This window comes from Ursus americanus, chromosome 18 (genome assembly GCF_024610735.1).
Source record: "Ursus americanus isolate L20-20 chromosome 18, mUrsAme1.1.p, whole genome shotgun sequence".
In the NCBI taxonomy this organism is placed as follows: Eukaryota; Metazoa; Chordata; class Mammalia; order Carnivora; family Ursidae; genus Ursus; species Ursus americanus.
Genome location: NC_142144.1, coordinates 28,739,798 through 28,754,240, shown reverse-complemented (window position 1 = coordinate 28,754,240; position 14,443 = coordinate 28,739,798). Strand labels below are relative to the sequence as shown.

Here is a 14,443-nt window from a genome sequence, read left to right as displayed (position 1 = left end):
TCAACCTCAGAATTCATTTCGGTGTACCTTTATAAGACTTCCATTAAATAAAGTGTATTTTAAAGGTGCTTTTTAAAACATTATTAGGTCAGCTCTGATATTTAGAGATTGGTAGTCATTGGGACATCCTTACAAGAAAATTAATGGCTTTCCTTGGACTTATAAGGGAATTGAATTTACAGGGAGAATTACCACCCTAAAATATGGAGAGATAGGTAAATACAGAGAATCAATCACTACTGAGATCTGCTTCTCTGGAGCATAAGCCACTGAGCCACAAACTGATAGGAACATATATTTACTAATTTTGATGAATCTTAAGAGACCAAGAGTAGATAAGCTTAAGTGTGAGAAACTTTGAAGGCTGCAGTCTTATTCTTAGGGGTTACCCCACCCATGGTTCCACTCATCTCAATGCAAGTCCCCTCAGGTTCCAGATTCTCACAGTGAAGATTTCAGAAAGATCCCTCCATCTGGCTCATCAGCATCAGACTCAATATAATAGAGATATTGGAATTATCAGATATGGGATTTTAAAGAAAACTGGGATTAATATGTTAAGGGCTCTACTGAAAAAAATGCATAAAAAGATAGGCAGTATATACACTAAATCTCTAAAAAGAAATGAAAAGAAATGCTAGAAATAAAAGAAACATTGTAATGGAAATAAGAAAGAATCTGTGTGTTTAAAGATAGGACAATAAAGAATTCTAAAAGAAAATAAAAAGAATGAAAAAAGCAGAACTAATACCTAAGAACTGTGGGATAATACCAAAAATGCTGAACAAGCATATAATTGGAATACACAAATGATGAGAAAAAGAAAGCAGTGCAGAAGAAATATCAAAATGATAATTGCCAAAAACTTTCCAAAATTATTAATGGCCAACACTGAACACTGAGTAATGTATACAATTGTTGAATCATTATATTGTACACCTGAAACTAATAGAACACTGTGTGTTAACTATACTGGAAAAAAATAATGACCAACAAACCACAGAACCAGGATTCTCAGAGAATACCAAAACAATAGCAACAACAAACAAAGACCCACATCTAGGCATATCGTATTTGAACTATAGAAAACTAAAAACAAAGAAAAAATCTTCAAAAACTTAAAAAGAAAAAAAAAACCTTATCGATTGAGAGAAAAAAGATAAGAATTATAGTACCTTCTCGTCAGAATCCAGCAGGCAGAAAGAGAATGAAGTAAAACATTTAAAGTGTTGATAGAAGGAAAATACCAACCAACACAGAATTTTCTGTCCAACGAAATTATCTTTCAAAAGTAGGGGAGAAATAAAGACTTTCTCAGAATAACAAAAAGTGAGGGGATTCAACACCAGCAGACTTGCCTTAAAAAAATGGTAAAAAAAGTTCTTCAGGCAGAAGGAAAATGATACAGATCAGAAAATTGAATCTACATAAAGAAATTAAGAGACTAGAGAAGAAATAAATGAATGTAAAGTGAAATCTGTTATTTTTCTTATTCTTAGTTTATCCAAATATAACTGTTAGAATAAACAATAATAGAAATGTATTGGGTGACTACAGCATTTAGATGAGTGAAAGAGTGACAGAGATATCACAAGGGATGGGAGGCAGGGAATGGAAATACTCTGTTATAAGGTGCCTGCACTACACATGGATTAGTATAGTGTTATTTGGTAGTGGGCATAGAGTTATCCAAAAATGTTTATTATAAACTCTTGTCAGAATAGAACAACTAGAACAAAATAACCAAAACAAGATCTAACTATATACTGTCTGTAAGAACCAACTTTAAATACAAAGACTCACATGGCTAAAAGTACAGAGACAAAGAAATATCATGCCAATGCTAATCAATAGAAAGCTGGAATATCTAATTTCAGATAAAGCAGTCTTCAGAATAAGCAGAATTATTGGGAATGGATAAAAAAGGGCATTGCCTAAGAGTAAAGGGTTCCGTTCTCCCAGAAGGCATAATGAATGATTCTAAACATGTATGCATCTAACATCAGTGTGTCAAAATACATGAGGCAAAAGTAATAAAACTGAAAGGAAGAAGAGACTGCTTTTCTATTGTATTTGAAGAGTTCAGCACTCCTCTGTCAGTAATTGATACATCAAGTGGGCAAAAATCGATGAGGATGACAACCTGAGCCTCACAATCAATCAACTTTATCTAATTGACATTAATAAAATATTCTATTTATAAACAGCAGAATGCACATTTTTTCTCAAGCTCCTGTAGAAAATTCCTCTAGATAGACTACATTTTTTGCTATTAAACATATTTTAACACATAAAGTTACACACACACACACACCATATATAATACATACATGTATGTATATAGTATCTTCTCAGAGTGCAGTGCACTCCACCAAAAAATTAATAACAGAAAGATAGCTGGAAATATCCAAACATCTTGGCATTATACATCACATATCTAAATAATTCAAGGGTCAAAGAAAAAGTTTCAAGAGAAATTTGAAAATATTAAAAGAAAACAAAAATACAACTTATCAAAATTTGTGGGATGCAGCTGAAGTAGTGCTTAGAGGAAAATTTATAGCATAAATTAGAAAAAATGATCTTATACACATAACCTAAGTTTCGACATTATGAAATTTAAAAAAGAAGAGAAAATTAAACTAAGGTAAGCAAAAGAAATAACTAATAAAAATTAGAGCAAAAAAGAAGGCATCAGGTACAGATTTTTTTCTGATAAATCCTACCAAACATTTAAGGAAGAAATTGTAATTAATTCTTCATAATCTTTTACAAAAAATAGAAACACCAAATTTAATTTAATTTAGTTAAGCCAGCAGTGTCTTAATATCAAATCCAGATAAAAACATTAGAAAATTATATACCAATATCTCTCATGAAAATAGAAGCAGAATATTAACAAACTGAATTCAACATGTGAGAAAGAATGATTAAGTGGGGTTCATTATAGAACTGCAAGGCTTCTTGTATAATCAAATCAATTAGTATAATCTATCATAATAACAGACTGAATAAGAAAAACAGTATAATCATATCGATAGATTCAGGAAAAGCATTAAGGAAATTCAACACCATTCATGATAATATAATAAAAAACCCAGAAATATAAGAGAACTTCCTTAATGTAATAAAGGAAATGTCAAAATCTATAGCTAACATCATACTTAATGAGGACATGATGACCACTTACCCTCTCTGGAGCAAGGTGAGAATATCCTCTTTCACCAGTTTTATTCAACATCATAGCAGAAGAATGACCTAATTACAATAAGAAAAAGTAATAATTATACAAATTAGATAGGAAGAAAGAAAAGTGTCTTTATTTGCAGATGACATGATTGTCTATTAGAAAATTCTAAAGACTACAAAAAAAATAACCTTCTGGAACGAATAAACAAGTATAGCAAGATTGTGGGATATGATGTTAACATACAAGGATCAATTGTTTTCCTATCAGTCAAAAATGAACATTTGGAAATTGAAATAAAAAATATTTACAAAAGTACCAAAAAATAAAGTACGTTTATACAAATCCAAGTAAATATGTGTATGATCTATATGCTGAAAGCTACAAAACAAAATGATAAGAAAAAATAAAAGAACTAAATAAATGGAGAACAAAAAAAACATGGGGAGCTAATCCATGTTCAGGGACTGGAAGATTCAATATTGTTCATATAATAATTCTTTGCAATTTGATCTATAGATTCAGCACAATCTCACCCAAAACTCCAGAAAACTATGTTGTAGAAATAGACAGACTGATTCTAAAATCTATATGGAAATACAAAGGTCCTAGAATAGCAACATGGTATAGAAGAAGAGCAAAGTTGGAGTGCTCATAAAAACTAATTTGAAGGCTTCCTAAAAAGCTACAGTAACTACAACATTGTGGTATCAGTAAAATAACAGGAACACATATCAATGGAAGAGAATAGATGGAAACCAAATCACACAAAATAATGAACTGTTGACAAATGCACAAAGGCAATTCAATGGAGAAATGATAATCTTTAAATAATTAACGCTGAAACAATGTAGATCTAAATGCATAAAAACGTGACCTAGACACAGGCCCTATACCTCACACAAAAATTAGCTCAAAATGGACCATAGACTTAAATGTAAAATGCAAATGTATATAACTTCACAAAAAAAAAAAGTAGGAGGAAACCTAGGTAACTGGGTTTCATGATGAGTTTTTCATTATAACACCAAAAACATGCTCCATGAAAGAAAAAAATTGACACATTGGATGTTATTAAATTTGAAAACTTCTACTCTGCAAAAATCACTGTTAAAAGAATAAAAAGACAAGTTATAGACTTTTGTCTTTTGTCATTGGTCAGTAGGAAAATGCAAATGAAGAAATAGTGATAAAAATCTATTAGAATGGTTAAAACAAACAAACTCCCGATGATATCAATCACTATTAAGTACGCGAGGCAACAGGCACTCTTATTCATGCTGGTGGAATACAAAAGGGTACAGCCTCTTTTTTGGTTTGTTTGTTTTGTTTGCTTTAAGATTTATGTATTTATTTGAGAGAGAGAGAGACTGTATGAGCAGGGGGAGGGGCAGAGGGACAGGGAGAGAGAATCCTCAAGCAGATTCCCAGCTGACTGTAGAGCCCAACACGGGTCTTGATCCCAGGACCCTGAGATCATGACCTGAGCTGAAATCAAGAGTTGGCCGCTTAACCAACTGAGCCACCCAGCCCTGGTACAGCTATTTGAGATGACAGTTTGACAGTCTCTTGAAAATCTAAGCATAATATTAATATATACCCCTGTTATAGTAGTCCTAACTACTTTCCCACTTGATATGAAAACATGCATGCAAAAATTTACAACTTTATTCATAAGCAGTAAAAACCAGAAGCAACCAAGGTGCCATTTAATAGGTAAATAGATAAATAAACTGTGTACATTCATAAAAGGAATTCTATTAAGCTATAAAAAAAAAAAAGAATGAGTGAGGTGCATACATGGCTCAGTTGGTTAAGTGTCTGACTTTTGGTTTTGGGTCAGGTCATGATCTCAGGGTCATGAGATCGAGTCCCCAGTCAGGCTCCACATGCAGCACAGAGTCTGCTTGAGATTCTCTCCTTCTCCCTCTGCTCCTCCCTTACTTGCATGCACGCTCGCTCTCTTAAAAAAAAAAAAAAGAATGCACTATTAAGCCAAACAAAAACATTGCTAAATCTTAAATGCATATTGCTAAGTGAAAGAAACCAGTCTGAAAATGTTACACATTGTATGACCCCATTTATGTGACATTCTGAAAAAGCAAAACTATAGAGACAGTAATTAAATCAGTGATCGCCAGGCATCTGGGAAGGAAGAAATGTTGAATCATGAAGTACAGAGGATTTTTTAGGGTGATAAAACCATTCTGTAAGATACACTAATGGTGGATACATGACACTATGCAGTTGTCAAAATCCATGGAATTTTAGAGTACAAAAGGCTAAACTTAATATCTACAAATTTAAAACATTTACAAATTTAGGTTATCCCAGGAAGAAATGTAAACTGTGACAAAATGATCTAACTGTATTATAAATTTGTGAAACAGTCTCATTGAAGGGGGTGGGAAAAATATACTGATCAAAGTAATTTTGGAAATGAATATAGACTAAGACTAAATGCAAAAGAAACTGCACAGGAGTCTTATAGTCTACTTGCTAAAATTATTTTCCATGGGTTAACAATTTCGAAACCTCTTTATGTGTATGTTGGAATTGACTAAATGTATAAATGGATAGCAGAGTGTGGAACCCAGGTTTCTCACTGTTGGACTATGTGGTTACAAACGAGCAAGGGAAGAAGCTAGAATGATCTCTGTGGTAATGGGTTAGAATTGAAGACATCACTATGAACTCATATTTAGCTTAATATAGATACAAATGAATACATACAGAAATATTTATAGATATGTGTAAACAGAGAAAGTAGTGGAAGTTAAAATCAGAACTATACCACATATAATTTGTTCCTATTGAATGGTGACAATACCTAAGATTAGACTTCAGTAAACAAAGTCATATATTATTTTTAGAAAACTGAAGATGAAAAATCTTTGACCATTTGAATAGATCGAGATTTTTATAGTCAGAGGGAGCATATGAGTTAAATAAGATCTCTTGCAGAATGAAGTTTGAACAAGGTATATTCTAATTTGGGCACAGTTTATATTACATGAGCAGTACTATAATAATTAATCAGCAGTAGCAAATTAATAAAAATAGTGAGATAAGAGGATATTAAATAATTATTTGAGAACTTATTTAATATCTGTACACTATTAGATTATGAGCTCCATATTAACCACCACATCTTTAGAACCTAGCACCTGGCCTAATAAATAGAAGGTACTCAATAATATTTGTCAAATAACTGCGTGAACATTATAGGTATTTGTCAGGAAAAATTGGACTGGTCTGTGGTAACAAACAGTCCCCAAATCTCAATGGCTAAAACAAAACCTTCACTTCATACTCATGATGAGTCCACTGATGATCTAGCAACTCCCAAGGCCAGTTATCATCCATGTAATATTTCAGCAATTCAGGGTGTTTAAGTATTGTAGATCCATCACCCCAAATATGAGGCCTTTTCCCTGATTCATACAGCAGGACGGAGGAGAAGCTGAGGATTGCCCAGCAGCTTTCCATTGCCTTAGCCCAGAAGGAACACCTGTTGTTTCAGGTCATGTTTAATTGGTCGAAACTAGTCACATGGTTCCCCTTGACTGCAAGGGGGACTGAGAAATACAGGAAAGGAAATTGAATAGTTGGTTAGCATCACTGTCTTCTTCGCCATAATTATTCAATAAAAGTTAGTTGAATGAACAAATGAATGAATGAAGACAGTGAAGATAGAATAACTGAAGCATAATTCTATCATTCAGTCCAATGCCTGACATTTTACATTACCACAGAAATGCCTACTACCTTTTCCTCTTTTATTTAATTATTGTAGGTAATTTGTTGTTTCCTATTAAGGCTGGTTTCTAGGTTATGCAATCTTACATTTTTCTAGGCTCTAAATTTTTTATTTCTTTTTACTTTGTCAGTACATTATGACACATCTTTTATCAATAGATAACTGTCGTTAAAGACCTAATCTGCATGAATCATCCACTTTAATTATGTTCACTTTTATCCTTCTTCATTCAAAGCCCATTATGAAATGTAATAACATAGGAACCAAATAGCATATGGGTTTCTTTGATGATTACAGTTACAAGAGAAATTCCAGTCTAAACTTCATTCTCAGGTTTCAGATCAGTTTAAAAGGAGACTTTGAAAATTGGTTTCTTAAAGTCTTTGAATATAAAACAATTTGCATTTCTAGACAGAAAGTACCTGAAACACTTATTCCTTTAATAATTAAATTTTTGTAATGAAATCAAGCATGCTTCCTAAGGAGAAGTAAAAGAAGTATTATAGAGAAAGGCAGAGAGAGCAAGTAAGATTTGTACATGTTGCAAAATGAAAGAGATGCTAATTGGGCTGCTAGAACCAAAGCAAAGTCAGACCTTTAGTTAAACTTCCTTTTTTGATATTATATCAGGAAAGGTAAATTCAGTATTTACTTCCAAGTCTGGGGTGTCTATGTCTTTGCAATTCTCTTAAGGATAGTAATGTTTATTCTCAATACTTCAAAAAACCCGATGGATATTATCACCTTCCCCTAAAAATATACAAGCGAACTGAATGAAATAGTTTGTTTTTGAATGTAAGTAGTCAAGTGTAGTGATATGGTTGTCTTATGATGATAGAAACAAAGTGGTATGTTAAACCACTGACCGAATTCCAGATCCTAGTTCAATTACTTATAAGCTGGGGTACGCTAGGCTAATTAGTTTTCTGATCTTTATTCCTCATCTATAAAATCAGGATCCTAACAATCACACATCACAGTTTTGGGGATTAATGACATACCATATCATATGTCCAACATATCTGTCTTTGTCAGCTTAGGCTGCTATAACACAACACCATAGACTGGGTGCCTTAAACAACAGACATTTGCTTTTCATAGTCAAGACCTTATCTAAGTCCAATTACCTCTCAAGACCTTACTCCAAATACCACTACGTTGGGGAGGGGGTTAAGGACTTCAACACGTGACTTTGGTGGGGGACACAAACATTCAGTCTATAAAAAACACCTAAGTGCTGACTTCTACACAAATTTTCAGGTGGAAAAATTAAAATTGTAGCTAATCATTATAACTATAATATTAAAGAGTTCAAAGGTTTGTAAATCCAACTACGATAGGACCCAGTAGTTATGAAAAGTGGTTTTCTAGTGCTATAGAAAGAGTAATAATTCAGTTGGACAGACCGAAAAAGTAATTTACGACTTTCTCCAAACTGACATTGTGAAACTGGAAAATTCAAAAAGGCAGGACATAGAAAGAGAAGAAAAAATAAGTGTGAAATTAGAGAAACTGGCATGAAGGCCAATGTCTTCTAGATTTTCCCAATATCTACATGCAGTAAGTACATTTAATGCTTGTCATATTTGTTAAATGATATTATTAAAATATATTTAACTTTCTAATAAAACATTTTGACTTGTTTGTTGAGCTTTTCAGATACACTTAGGTATATTGTGTGCAGGTATACGTTATGTTAATGTCCTTGAAACAAATTACCTATACGGATACTCTGGCACATAGTAGGTGCTGAATAGGCATTTGTTTCTCAAAGATTTCTTATTGATTTAATAATTTATGGTGCAGCAGTTAATAAATATATTTTATTTAGTTAGATACAAAAAATGATATGTGACATCATCCAGTTCGTATTCACAGAAACTGACCATAGAACCTCTTGTTTTGGTCTTCCCTTTCCTGGGACCTGGTGAGGGTGTGGGATGCAGCACAGTGCTGGTGGAGGGAAAGGTTTTCACTGCTTGGATCTATGAAAAAAGGCAGGGAAGGGAACCTTAGATTCCTGAGGGCTGCCATAACAAAATACGTCAAACTGGGTAGCTTAGAAAAAGGGGAATTCATTGTCTCACAGTTCCGGAAACCAGAAGTCCAAAATCAAGTTGTTGGCAGGACCACACTCCTTCTAAAGGCACTTGGGAAGGATCTACTCCAGGGCTCACTTTCAGCATCTGGTAGTGACAAGTGTTCCTTAGGGTGTAGGCTGTCTTTTCCCTATGCCTCTTCACATCATCTCTTTCTGTGTGTCTCTTTTACATGACTTTAAAAAACATAAGGATACAAGTCATATTAGTGTAGGGGTCCACCCTACCCCAGTATGACGTCTTCTTAACTTTAATTACATTGGCAATGTCCCAATTTCCAAATAAAATCACATTCTGAGGTACTGGGGGTTAGGATTTCAACATATGAACTTTTTTGGAATCATTAAAAAATGTATGCATATATATTTTATTCAAGTATAATTAACATCCAGTGTTACATTAGTTAGAGGTGTAAATATAATGATTCAACATATAAATTTTTAAGGGACATAATTTAACCCATAACAGTGAGTTTATCGTAAGTGGGTTAAAAATTATAGCCAACAATTTATAGCTGAAAGCATCTTTACCAAACATAGAACACAGTTCTCTTATTTTTTCTATGAGGAAACGATGGCAATGTGATGAAGAAACTTGCCTGAAGTAATTTTGTTTATCTCAGAACTAGGCCAAAATTAAGACATCCCTCATATAGGGTCTTTCCTGTTAGAGCACACTGGGACTGCTGATGTGCATGTGTAAGTACTGTAGGAGATCTTACTAGGGAATCTTAAAAGGGGTATTGTTCAGCAGGAAGTAAGAAGCTCAATACTACCGCCCGTGACAGGGCATGAAACAGAAGGAGCTGAAAGAAATAAAACTCATAAATTGCTTCCTGTGCTATAGCTTACATCCCTCATAATGTGGAGCAGGATCAGGAAGAAACATTAATAACAGAAGAGAAATAAATGCATGTTGTTAGATAGCAAAGAAATTGCCCTTCACACCACACCTCGTATAGTCTCACTTCTGTCTTCTACTCAGAGGCCAGGACCCCCCAGGACTTACTCTAACAGTAACCAGAACATTTTGGATCCATTTGTGCCCGTCAAGAACATATGCTATGAATGCATAATACTTATTTTTCTACTTATCCCTAAGCTGCTTTGTTTTTCTAATGAAAAGACCAAACTTTCCTTAATGTTAATATGACCATTACCATTGTGTTTGTTAATAGTTATAAAGAAATACCGTTTATGGTATATAAACCTCATTTTTTTGTTGCATAAGGCAGATGGCAGTGAAAAAGGATGTAACCTGTAACTTTTTTTTTTTTAAGATTTTATTTATTTGACAGAGAGAGAGCAAAGGTTGGCAGAGTGGTAGGCAGAGGGAGAAGGAGAACGTGGGGCTCAAACCTAGGACCCTGGGATCATGACCTGATCCAAAGGCAGACGCTTAAGTGACTGAGACACCCAGGTGCCCCAAGGATGTAACCTTTTAGAGAAGATTTTAATTTTTTAATTTTTTTAGTTTCTTCTTTTTTTCTAATTAATTAATTAATTAATTAATTTTTAAAAAGTTCCATGATTTATTACTTGCATATAACACCCAGTGCACCATGCAATATGTGCCCTCGGTGGGGGTGTGGAGGATGGGATAGGCTGGTGATGGGTATTAGAGAGAAGATTTTTAGATAAGCAAATTGTCCCTTTGACAGAAAACACCTTTTTCTTTATCCTATCATTAATATCTTTTTATTATTACTATTATTATTTTATCTATCAGGATTGCCTTAGATAATCTAGCTTTCAGGCCAGGTATGATGCCCGATTAATAGAGACATGGAAATACTTCCTCTGTGAAATGGACACATGTATCAGATTTATTCACATTTATCCTTTCTCTCTTGTTCAATGTGTGCTTATATTTCCACCTTTTTTTTAATGAACAGTGCTGTAATGAACATTCTGTACATGTTACTTTTTGAACATTTGCCAAAATATATGTATGAGTGGAAGTTTTAGTCACAGGGTATTGAAATGCTCAGCTTTGCAAGAAAAAGCCACATTATTTTCCAAAGACTTTGAATCAATTTATGTTGTTACCAGTAACTCCACATGTCTTCTGACTCTTGATATGTTCAGATTTCCTAATTTCTGCCTATCAAAACTGGTGTAAATGGTGTTTCACTGCTGTCTGGAGTTGCATTTCTTTATTTACTAGTGAAGTTGAGCATCTCTTTATGTAGATGTTAACCCTTTGTGTGTCCTCTTAGGATACATGCCTCCTCCTGACTTTTTAGATAGCATAATTATTTTTATAAAATTCAAAAATAGATAAAACTAAATATATCATTTTCACATTGGATATAAATAAATAATCAAAGCATGCAAGTAAATAATAAATACACAGTTCAGGATGTTGATTACCTCTGGGGAAATTTCATGGGGAAGGCAGAGGAATTAAACACAGGAGGCGTACATTTGTAGATACACTTTAGAATTACTAGTCTAGTCATTGGGTTGGATTGTGGGTTCATAAGTGTTTACTATATTATTATACAAATGAATAATTTAAATAAGTAAATGAATGCAATAAATAAAAAGGGCCATGAAAAACCAAAGATAATAATATGTCATGAAACAGGACTGTGATTAATCCAATTCTATATACCTAGGTACAATGGGGAAAATTATTTAGCTATTAAGATGTGTATAGCGCTCACTGAAAACATGGGTTGAAGGAAATAATCTAAATGTGCAACAACAGAAGATTATTTAAATAAATTGGTATGTATCAGTTAGGTCCCAGAAGGAAACAGATGACTCTCTCAAATGGGTTATTTGAGGAGATTTTAATAGACCATTTGAAGAGATGTGGGTATGGGTAAAGGAAAATAACAAGGATAGTAAAGTCTCTTGTGATTAGCAATAGTGGGGAGGTTGGAATCTTTTATTATTCAACATGAAAATCATAGCTTCCATATTCCCAGGTTTCCAAAATTATTTCTGCAGAATCTGATGAGTTTATGAAGGCCCTGTCTGTAAAGGTTCTTTGCAGTTTTTCATTGACCATTATTAATGAACATGGAGTAACAAGAGATACTTTACAAAATATTCTGGTCCCAGATATAGTTCTCTCTTCCCCCATTCCATGGCAGAAGCCCCATTTCCCCTTGGTAATCTCCTTCTCTGCTCAGGTCAGCAGCCTGAGGACTCTAGCATGGCCGGGAAGCAGTGTCGGTTTCTAATTTGTCAAAACAACGACTGTGTTCCCTGCTAAGTGTGTTTCACTGAGACCAAAGTCACAAGGAGAGGAAATAAAATTTCCTTCAGTGAATTATTTGGTAGAAAATGAGAGCAATCATTCTTTTCATAACATTGTTCTTACTTCAGCATTAGAGACTGGCCAGAGTAGAGCATTCAGTTAGGCCTCCTGTTTCTGTTTTGGTCCCGGGCTAGATTCTCAGTTATATGGTCTCGGAGACTATAGGAGATGAGTGAATTCTTTAAGCTTCCATAGATGCTTTTGGCTTTCCACCTTGTTTTCAGTTGGGCATTGAAGGATTTCCCTCCCTCCCTTTCTCCCTCCCTTTCTTCTTTCTTCCTTCCTTCCTTCCCTCTCTTTCTCCCCCATCCCTTTCTTTCTTTTCTCTCTTTAATGTATATAATATCTAGGCTACCAGATGACCCTACAAACTTTATAATTATTATTATTACCATAGCAGTTAAGTGCAACAGCCACTTGATCTCCCAATATCTTGCTTTGCACCTGCAATTTATCCTATGCTGCTAGCAGCTATGGCTGGTAATTATGATGCCATTTAATGCCAGAGATTACTAATATTCCTACCTTCCCACCCAGGCCCCTGACTCAGAGGTAGGTATTTTCAGAAGTTTGCCTTCTGTTTCCTGGGGTGACTCCTGGTACCACTTATTATATCAGTCAGGATCCCAGTAAGAAACAAATAGCACAAACAGGATTTTTAGAGCAGGTATTAATAAAGAAACAATTCAACTGGTGTGGGCAGGTAAAGGTAAATAAAAAAGGAATGAAAAACCACCCTCAGGTTAGCAAAAAAGTGGAGAACCATTATCACTCCAGCTTGAATGGGTAAAGTGAGGAAGCAGTTACTCGAACCCAGAGAGAGTGACTATAGCACAGGGAAAAGGCTAAGTAACAGGGTATCTGCCTTTTGGTATCAGCACTGAGACCTGGTAGAGACGGAGAAAGGATTAGATCTCATTCTCCATCTGCCCTCTGATCTCCTGCTGCAGTCTCCTATTGGCTAAACTCAACTGGAAGCCAAAGGCAAGAGCTCAATTGATACAGTGCATATGAGTCATACTTCCAGGGAACACAGAAGGATAGAGAATGAGTAAATATCCTTTGAAGGGGCAGCTGAAAAATACCCATCACACAACTGAATGAAGCAACAGTATTCAAGCACTAGGAATGACACTGGATGAGAGAAATATATTCTTAGATATGGAACAATATATATGCCATATTCATAAGTTATAAAACATGCAACAAAATAGCATTTTGTAATTAAAGTGAACATAGGTGAATGGGTTAGAGACAAACTAGAGAACAAATGGTAATATTAGAAAGGAAGGAGCTAGAGATAATATCTCCAAATGATAAAAAAGAGAAAGCAAAACTGATAAGACTATATCAGATGCATTGAGCAGTGATTTTCACTCTGTTGAGATGAATCAGAGAAAAAGTGCCTTAAAAAACACCAACAGGAAAATAAATATCTTTCTAGCTGTCAAGCCCATCTCTTGAGACCCTACGTTGTTCACTCACAGCATTACAGACAGAGAGCAAGAGAGAGAGAGAGAAGACAAATACAATTACTTTCAAGAAAGGGAAAGAGGATTGTCAAGAATTTTCCTAAAAAAAGCTGATTCGCTCTTTGGAATAGAGATGGGATATGTCAAGAAGGAACTCCACGATGCATTAACGATAGAGATAAAGGTTCCCAAGGAATTGGGAAGATTTTGGGAAGTCTTCAAATTTTGTATGTCATCTTAACAGGCCTCCTGAACCATACGACCTGCTGCTGATTATATGCTATATCCAGGTAACCAGGTTTGTTGTTCATGTTAGCTTCTGTCTTTCCATAAAAATATAAAGAAAAACTAAACTCCATGTAAAGAAAGAAAGCGTAAACAAAAGGCTTAGCGTTTATCTTTGGGAGCAGGATAAAAAGGGCATACTTGAAGACTGCATTTCACTACACAAGCTGACTTAAGAGATTTCAGAACAATACAGATCAAGCCAGTGGCAGCTCTTGGCAGAAAGGCAAGGAGAGGAAGACAAAGACTGTAGTCTATGACAACGGTGCAAGGGGAGAACAATAGGAGACTCCGCACAGCTTCTTTTGCTCGCCTTTCCTCTAACACATTTTCTCTCTTCAGTGTTTTCTGGAGGTTACTTAAATATTTC

The 14,443-nt window shown here is 34.6% G+C and overlaps 1 long non-coding RNA gene across 1 annotated transcript in view; it reads right to left on the bottom strand.

The window, feature by feature from the left end:
- Nucleotides 1-14,443, bottom strand: part of LOC123781317 (uncharacterized) — a 292,347-nt gene that overhangs the window by 138,223 nt on the left and 139,681 nt on the right. Inside the window, exon 3 of the long non-coding RNA XR_006776652.2 lies at nucleotides 3,191-3,258. This is a non-coding gene — a long non-coding RNA (uncharacterized LOC123781317). The remainder of the gene's footprint in view (nucleotides 1-3,190; nucleotides 3,259-14,443) is intronic.